Here is a 9,932-nt window from a genome sequence, read left to right on the forward strand (position 1 = left end):
TCCTCCGGGGTAGGAAAGAGCTACTGGCTGCATGCATCTCTGACCTCTGAGTAGTCTTCTGCCTCTGGGTCCCACTCCACATCCTCGTCCAAGGTTTCCTACTCCTGGCTCGGTCGACTCTTGACCGACATGTGAGCCACCGAAGTATCCACAGTGTCCTTCGCAGTGGAGGTGGGGTTGCCACAGAGTATCGCATCCAGCTCTTTGTAGAACCGGCAGCTCGTGGGCGCAGCACCGGAGCGGCAGTTTGCCTCCCTCCCCTTGTGTTAGGTGTTCTCCCTGTCCCCCAACCCCCGGAAATAATTTACCTCAAAGAGAGACTCATCTTGGCAAAATAGTGCACAATCTTCAAACTTTGGAAAGCGACAGGCATGAAAAAACAGAGATTTTAATAGAAGCTGTTTTACAACACAGTAGTCACAGCTAATGTGTGCTCTAATACACAGATGTCCCATACAAATACTTCTAAAGTAGCAATATCATCATGCTAAAAATCACATGTAACTCATCCAAATGCCATCTATGTTTTCATTTCAAACATTGCACAGTTCTAACAATAGTTCCAAGATGGTAAATGATGGGTGTATACAAAAGGTGTATACAAAGCAGTTTCCTGTTTTGGATAGTATTTGACTGATGTTAAAAATTAACACTCTGGTTAGGAAGGGTAATTTTCTTCTGAAGTCTCCAAAGCCCATAATCAAGGAAGAGGGTGAAATGTTGATTTTAATTAAGTTAAAAGCTAAAATATGTGCCAACCATCAACCATTTGGAAATGGTTTATCCTCCCTTTCCAGAATGGGCACTCTTCCAACCTCTGAATCAAGATCCAGAAAAACCTACATAGAAAGCCAGCTCAAATCAGTGCATATTCACCTGCCTCTTCACCAAACTTTCCCAGTCAATTTGAAGCCCCAACAGTCTCCCAGTCATTCCCAGACAGTAACCTTCTAAATATATTAGTAATAGTAGTGTTGTGGAAGTGCCTTTTGGGCCCTCATCAGGAATAATGTTGGTTGGGGAAGTGGTTTTCCCATCCCACACATATCTGAGTTTGGAATTTTTTCTTTGTTCCACACTGGGATGAAACTGGGACCTTTCAAGGGTTTTTTTTCCCTCCTCCTTTTTTGGACACAAAAAAGCCAACCCAACAAAACCTCCAGAGAGCCAGCTGCTCCAGAACAGCCATAGGGTTAGGGCACTCACACAGGACACGGGAGACCTGACTAAATCAGACAGCACAGGGACTTGAATGCAGATCTCCAACATATTAGGGGAAGCACCCTGAGCTCCAGGTGATTGGCTAAGCTGGGCTCTTTTGACAAAGCTGGTACAGCTGGAGAAGCTGGTACATCTCAGTGAACAATTTCAGTTTTGACAAATCGGCATTTTTTGATAGAAGATGTTTAGTCAAAAAATTCCTGACCAGCTCTGATCATGGCCTCATTGTGGAAACATGCTACAAGCAACAAAGAGATAATCCCTGGCCCAAAAAGCTGCAATCCAAGTATGACAAGAGTCTGATACCCCTTAAAAATACCACAGAAAGCTTAACAGAAGCAGGAACTCTAGATAGAGTGGGAGAGAGGTCAGGCAGCACCATTCCTCTAGTGCCTCTAATACTGGTGAGGTATGTGTCAAGCCCCCCTATATTGGCTGGAAAAAGATAACAGCTGCCTACTGCTTACAGGTACATATCTGTGCTTTGGGAGCTGAAGGTCCTGGGTTCAGGCCCCACTGATAACCCATGCAGGTTTAATTTGTTTTTCTCCCCACCTCCATCAAATTCCAGCAGCCTCCCGGTCATTCACACCAAAGCATGTAAAAACAGCCATACTGGGTCAGACTAATTGTCCATTTAGCCTAGTATCCTGTCTCTAAACAGTGGCCTGTAACAGAGCTTCAGGGGGCATGTACAGAACAGGATAATTTTGGAGAGATCCACCCCATCTTCGCCTCTGGGCTTCTGGCAGTCAGAGGTTTAGGGTCCCGCTGAGCATGGGGTTACATCCCTGACCATCTTGACTAATAGCCATTGATGGACCATTCCTCCATGAACTTATTGAATTCTTTTTAAACCCAGTTATACTTTTGATTACCATAACAGCCTGTGGCAATGAGTTCCATAGATTAATTATGTGTTTCGTGAAAAAGTATTTCCTCTTATTTTATTAAACCTGAGGCCTATTAATTTCATTGAGTGACCCTTGGTTTTTGTATTGTGGGAAGGGGTAAATAACACTTTCTTATTCACTTTTTCAACATCAGATCTCTATCATTCCCCCCCCCCCCCCGCCAATCTCTTGGGGGAAGGACCCCGTCAGTCTGCCAGGTGAAGCACTTAAAGAGGCTTATACCAGCATGGCTTGCCCCAAGGGCTGGAGAACCTGGAGTTAAACCAACCTTGATTACAGAATGAGCCCCACCTGAGAGAAACCAGGTGATTTCAGTATAAAAGATGCAGGAAGTTACATGAAGGCAGGAAAATTAGAAAATGGCAGCTATGTCTGTAGACATTGCAGGGAGCAGTCAGAAAGCTCCTTTTCAGGGCCCTCAGTCAGCAGAGGGAAGGCAGAAGCTGAGAAAGCCTATGGAGAAGGTTGAGCTCCAGGCCGGAGGTGCTAGAAGCTGACCAACAGACCTTCTGAGAGGAGAGGCTGTGCCCAGCTAAAGCTGTGTTGAAGACAGAGATTGTGTTCTATTTTTTAAAGACGGTGGTATTTAAGACTACTGAGAGAGAGACTGAACTAGAGTTGAGACCTGGAGAGCCATTGTGTACCCAGAGGGCTAAATAAATTGGATACCTTGTGGGGATTGTTTGAATTACCTATGGACTGTGGAGTTCTTCAGGGGCCCTGAAAAGGGCGAACAAAGGGAGAGTGCTGCACAGGCAACTCTCACCATGAGGGGGGCACTCAGAATGCAGCTGCCATATTACAAGGCCCAGCTGACTAGGAAGGTACAGCAGGATTAGTCAGAGCTTCTGGGAGCCAGAGCCCTACCCATGTCCTCACAAAGTCTGAGCACATTTTCACAGTACCTTTTTATCCTAGTGCTCTGGTAACCTAGAAGTCTATTGCCATCAGCGGTCTTCACTGTGCATCGATGAAACACATAGGCAGGGGTTATGGAAGGAAAGGTAAGCAAGTGTTCAAAAAAAAAAAAAAGGAAGTTGTTCCAAAAGGTTAGGATTACCCAGTTATACTGGGTCAAAATGTGACAGGAACACTCATTGGGAGTGTGGAAGGGGATAGAGATGTAAGGCTGAAATAGAAAGTAGCAAGTACGAAAGATGAAAAAATAGAGCACAGTCAAAAACAAACAGCATGTACAAAAGAGGAGACATACAAAATAAGGAAAGCCATAGTGATTTAGAGACACAACCAAGTGTTACAAACAAACAACAGAGGCAGACTGAGATCTCTTCTTCTACTTTCTAATAGCTCTCCATCTGCAACTATAGAGGGAAAAGGATATGATAACCACAGTGCTTTGTCAGGTTTTTAATTAATAGATTATATTTGACAAGCCTGACAGGAACATCAGATCAAACGACTACTGCATATCTGGGAGAATTCAGTTCCATATGTGACCTCACACGATGGAGCCTTCCGGATTGTGGTTGGATCACAAGGCTGTTCTATTGGATGGGAGTGCAAGTCCCACTCCCATAGAAACAGAGAATCTGTGAGGTAATGTTGTGGAATATTCTTTTCCTGACCCCCACACCCCCTGCCACACAAAATAGAATTTCTGTAGGAGAGGGGCAATCCACTCACTATTTTTTAGAGTATACTTTATGGTCCTCCTCCTTTCAATATGAATACATTGTAGTTTCCTTGGTGAAAGTCTCAGAGAAGCAGTACTTTTTATCTGCAATGTGAAAACATCATTCTCTGGATCTCTGCATGTTCCAAACAAGTATTTGCACCAACTGTACATCACATCTATGTTGGCCCCTGAAAGGGGTGATTACACTCTTGGAAAAACCTTAGCTTGGAGACCCCTGTTCTGACACCAGCTGGAATGAGGCTTGTTGGAGCACAAATATATGTCAAGTCCATGAGATGAATACCTGATGCAGAGCAAGAGCGGGATGAAGACCTAAGCCAGGGCAACTGGGGGATGCATATGACAGCCTCACTGCATTCTTTGCTGGTGAAATGGAGCTACTATCCGCAGAACTCTAAGCTGCCCCTTACACTTCATAGGTCCTGAGAAAGCATGGTGGTAGAAACAAGGGCCACTGGGGCATTAATGCACAGTTAAACTATTGTTCTACAGCTGGAAAGTGAGTTCCATTGTCTTCAAGTTTGGGATGCTACAAGGAGCACAGCAGTCTACACTGGCACAGCCACTGGTGGGGTGAATTTGGCTCCTCATGCTATATCCATAAAGTAGCTAGATATCATTTATCTAAAGAATTGCTATCATGCTGTTGCTTGTCTCAAACTAAAAACAGAAGAGCTAAATTTTAGAAAAGTCAGACAGAGCTCTACAGTTGGATAAACCACATTGGGTGCCTTAAGAACAGGAGTATTGATTCATCTGAGCATAAGCTTTCATGGGCTACAGCCCACTTGATCGGATGCATAGAATGGTACATATAGTAAGAAGATATTTATACACACAGAGAACATGAAAAGGTGGAAGTACCCATACCAACTGTAAGAGGCTAATTAAGTAAGAGGAGCTATTATCAGCGGGGGGGGGGGGAAACTTTTGAAGCGATAATCAAGATGGCCCATTTCGGACAGTTGACAAGAAGGTGTGAGGATACTTAACATTGGGAAAGAGAGTCAATATGTGTAATGACCAAGCCATTCCCAGTCTCTGTTCAAACCTAAGTTAATGGTATCTAGTTGCATATTAATTCAAGTTCAGCAGCTTCTTGTTGGAGTCTGTTTTTGAAGCTTTTCTGTTGCAAAATTGCCACCTTTAAGTCTGTCACTGAGTGATGAGAGATTGAAGTGTTCTCCTACTGGTTTTTGAATGTTATGATTCCTGATGTCAGATTTGTGTCTGTTTATTCTTTTTCATAGAGACTGTCCAGTTTGTCCAATATACATGGCAGAGGGGCATTGCTGGCACATATCACATTGGTAGATGTGCAGGTGAACGAGCCCCTGATGGCGTGGCTGATGTGATTAGGTCTTATGATGGTATCACTTGAATAGATATGTGGACAGAGATGGAATCAGGCTTTGTTGCAAGGATAGGTTCTTGGGTTAGTGTTTTTGTTGTATGATATGTGGTTGCTGGTGAGTATTTGCTTCAGGTTGGGGGGGCTGTCTGTAAGTGAGGACTGGTCTGTGTCCCAAGATCTGTGAGGGTGGGGGATCATCTTTCAGGATAGGTTGTAGATCTCTGATGATGCGCTGGAGGGGTTTTAGTTGGGGGCTGAAGGTGATGGCTAGTGGCGTTCTATTATTCTCTTTGTTGGGCCTGTCCTGTAGTAGGTGACTTCTGGATACTCTTCTGGCTCTGTCAATTTGTTTTTTCACTTCAGCAGGTGGGTATTGTAGTTTTCAGAATGCTTGATAGAGATCTTGTAGATGTTTGTCTCTGTCTGAGGAATTGGAGCACATGCAGTTGTATCTTAGAGCTTGGCTGTAGACAATGGATCGTGTGGTTTGTCCTGGCTGGAAGCTGGAGGCATGTAGGTAAGTATAACAGTCAGTAGGTTTCTGGTATAGGGTGGTGTTTGTGACCATCGCTTATTAGCACAGTAGTGTCCAGGAAATGGACCGTTTGTGTGGACTGGTTTAGGCTGAGGTTGATGGTGTGATGGAAATTGTTGAAATCACTGTGGAATTCCTCAAGGGCTTTTTTTCCATGGGTCCAGATGATGAAGATGTCATCAATGTAGCGCAAGTAGAGTAGGGATGTTAGGGGACAAGAGCTAAGGAAGCATTGTTCTAAGTCAGCCATAAAATTGTTGGCATACTGTGGATCCATCTGTTCATTGTCCAAGTTGTGGATCATAATATTTGACACCTTCTAAGTCATCAGTTGTTGGGGAAGGTTTTGGTCATCCTGGAGCTTCTTTAGAAAGATAGGGGAAATAATCCATAAAGCTAGCGAGCATCCGGTTTGCAGTGTCCAATACCCCTCAAGAAAAGCTGCATGTAAGAGAGGCCTTTGTGTCACTGAACTGAAGAGCGAATTTAGAGCACCTTTAACTACCAGATGAAGAGATTATAGGTAGTAAAGATACACAAGGTAGTATGTGCCATTTTAGGGAGGGTGATGGTGGGCAGCCTTTACCGTCCAGAGACAGAAGGACCACATGGAGGTCAGCTCTAGTCCCACAAAGAAGAGTTCAAAGTGGAGAGTCCCTTTGCCTGGTATGAAGAGTGGCTCCTCCCCAATCTAGATAATCCTCTGCCACCCCCACATACTTAGGAAACTCCTGCCCTACACTGAGATACCAGTGCAACAAAACAAAGACCTGGTCCCAACAATCTGAGACGCCAAGTCACCTCAAAGAGCAGTTCCCTAGTCTGAGACAATATGATCAGTAGCTCCCTTTCTTATGAGGCACTGCAGTCATGCTTTAACACAACAAAATCAAACAGGATTACAAGGAAAACAGCAAGAAGTTCCTGTCTCTCAGAGCAGCTAACTTCATGTGAGTGCAGTTTCCAACACAGAATCAAAACATTCTCTGGTAGCAACTAGTTGTAAACATCTGGAAGCCTGAAGGTGATGAACTCATTCTCCAACTATAGAACAAGAGGGGCCTCCTGTTTTAGAGTTTCCATCTAGCAAATTTCAGAGTAGCAGCCGTGTTAGTCTGTATTTGCAAAAAGAAAAGGAGTACTTGTGGCACCTTAGAGACTAACAAATTTATTTGAGCATAAGCTTTCGTGAGCTACAGCATCCGATGAAGTGAACTGTAGCTCACGAAAGCTTATGTTCAAATAAATTTGTTAGTCTCTAAGGTGCCACAAGTCCTCCTTTTCATCTAGCAAATGAAACATGATATGGATATTAACAAACCATTTCAATACAAACCAACTCACATTGTGATTGTGTTCTTCTTTACAAAACACAAAGAAGAGCTCCAAAGCCAGATGGTATTTGTTGTCAGAATTGAATCAGGATTCTAAATGAATTAGGCTTCAGAGTAGCAGCCATGTTAGTCTGTATCCACAAAAATAAAAGGAGGACTTGTGACTAACAAATTTATTTGAGCATAAACTCAAATAAGTTTTCGTGATGAAGTGAGCTGTAGCTCATGAAAGCTTGTGCTCAAATAAATTTGTTAGTCTCTAAGGTGCCACAAGTACTCCTTTTCTTTTTCAATGAATTAGGTTATTCAGGATTATGTTCCTTTTTCTTACTAGTTGCAGTGATGAATGAAAAGACCACATATTCCTCTAACAAGTAAACACAGAACTCAGCCCTCTGTGTCCATAACTTGAAACAATGCACAGCTACTTCATGAAAGATCAGGATGCTGATTTTGAACTGCAATGTAAGTGTAGTCTGACTTGGATATATAAGTTTTTCATAATAAATGTTATTCAGTCATAAGTTAATTATGAATAAATATTCACCTTTTACATTGCACTTTTCATCCATAGATCTCAAAGCACTTTAAACAGGCAGGCGAGTATAGTTATCCACATTTTATAGATGGGAAACTGAGGCAAGGGGAGGTGAAGTGACTTGCCCATTGTCACCCAGCAGGGCAATGGCAGAGCTAGGAACAGAACTCAATCTTCTGACCCAGCCCAGTGCCTCAACCATTGAGCAACGTCTAGTGCAGAAATCCTTTGGCCACCTCTATAGAGTTGAGAGTTAGAGACTGGAATGTAGCAAGAGCTTTCATTCCTGGCAGCTTTTTCTTCCTCCAGCCCACAAATGAAAATAGAAAAATCTCACTTTGATAAAGTCATTAAGTGGCTATGCAATGATTACTGAAAGACACATTCTTTGAGACGGATATTACTTATACAGTATGGAATTACCTGTGCAGCCTGTTTGTGCCCCATAAGCATATTGCATTATTTTTATTAGCTTCTAAAATATGTTCCACAGATAAAGTCTGAATTCCATACCTGGGGCTTAATTTTCATGTATGATTATTAATTATTAAATATCAATATTGCAGTAGTATCCAGAGGCCAGCTACATCGGGGCCTCATTGTATTAGGCACTGTACAAACATAGAAAGTGACAGTCCCAACCCCAGAGAGTTTACAGTTGGCTGTGACTGCACAAACCAGATTATTAGTCCTTGCAAAAGGCCAGATACTGGATCTGCACACACTGCTTCCAGGAAGTTGGTCCAACAAATGAAATTACCTCACCCACCTTGTCTCACAGATGGATGTGTGAGTTAGGGGCACCATTTTGAAAAGTAGGCCCCAAAATGCTCACCATGGTATGGGCTGGATTCTGACCTCGCCCTACCATTGAGTTCAATGGAGCTATCCCCGATTCAGGGTGACCATATTTTCCCAAAGGGAAAACGAGACACTCCCAGGCTGGCCCGAGTCCCCCACCCTGCCACGGGGCCGGGCTGAGGTCCCCCTCCCCTCCAGGGCTGGCCCCAATCCTCCCGCTATCCCCCGATGCATGGGGTAGCCTGAACCCTCCCTGCCTCCCACCTGCGCTGGGCCAGCCTGTGGTCCCACTCTCCACTGGCACCCAGGGCCGGCCCAAGCCCCCCCACCCCCAGCCAACAACGCCCCCCCATGTGTGGGGCTGTCTGAGCCCCCCCCTCTGCCCTCCTGAATGCAGGGCTGGTCCTCTGAAGTCCCGTTCCCCCCACACACGCCTCAAGCATCCCCTCTCCCACACGACTGGTCCAAGCTCCTCCTCTTCCCCTCCCCCGCTCCCCCCATGCATGGGGCTGGTCCTCCAAGCCCCCTCGCTGCCCACCCGCACATGGGGCTGGTGGTCCAAGCCCGACCACTGCACAGCCAAGGCCCCCCTCCTCCCCCTACATGCAGGGTGGGCCGGCTGATCTGAGCCACTCTCCCTAGCACTTCCTCCAGCGCAGGACTGGTGTCGTTGCCAGTCGTGCCCTCCCCCACATGTTCCTCTGTGCCCTACTTTTTTTTTGACAAAACTAGGTATTTGTGCCATCTGATGATCAGTTGCTAAGAGCAAATGGGACAAATTCCCAGTTTTGTCAAGAAAGTCAGGACGGCCAGGACAGGGCTTAAAAAAGGGACTGTCCTGGCCAAAATGGGATGTACGTCACCCTAGCTATAAGCCAAGATCACATTACTGGTTTTGAATTCAACTCATTCTGATTCACTCTTTTGAAGATAGTATAACTCTGTACTTATGCAAAGCAAAAGGCAAACTCAGTGTCACTTAAGTTTGCTTTTTGCAGGATCCCTTGGCTGACTTCATTGAGACATGTTCTGATGACCAATTGCTTCGATTGGCTTCCATCCCAGGCTGAAGCTAAAACCCACAGAAGAGGACAAGGCCAAAAGAGCCTCAGTTGAGAAGGGTATCTAGTCAGTAGGTTGCTTCATCATCACTTCCACAATCTGATTTCTTTCCTAAACACTTTAACTGGTAATTTAGCCATCAAAAGGCTTCTGTGGCTACTAGCATTACCCACCTGAGTCTGCAGAAGTAAAGAAGAAATGTCTTTCTGCTGAGCTGATTCACACTTAGGTACAATGGAGCAGGCACAAAGGACTGAACAGCAGTTAGAGTCCCCAGAAACAACAATGGTTAACCCCAACCAGATTTCCTGGAGACTCCCAAGCAGTGCACACCTCTTGGCAGACTTAATTTGGGTGCAATGTGCACTCCACTCCACATCTGACCAGTTTCCTTGTGCCCTGCCTTCTCCTCCTCCTCCCACTTTGCTTTATCCTAGCAGCCATGGATGCCCTAAGAATGTGTGATGCTTCCCAGGGGTACCCAGGGTTATGAGGAATCTCACATCTTCCCTTAGT

The sequence above is a fragment of the Dermochelys coriacea genome, chromosome 1, assembly GCF_009764565.3.
Source record: "Dermochelys coriacea isolate rDerCor1 chromosome 1, rDerCor1.pri.v4, whole genome shotgun sequence".
In the NCBI taxonomy this organism is placed as follows: domain Eukaryota; kingdom Metazoa; phylum Chordata; order Testudines; family Dermochelyidae; genus Dermochelys; species Dermochelys coriacea.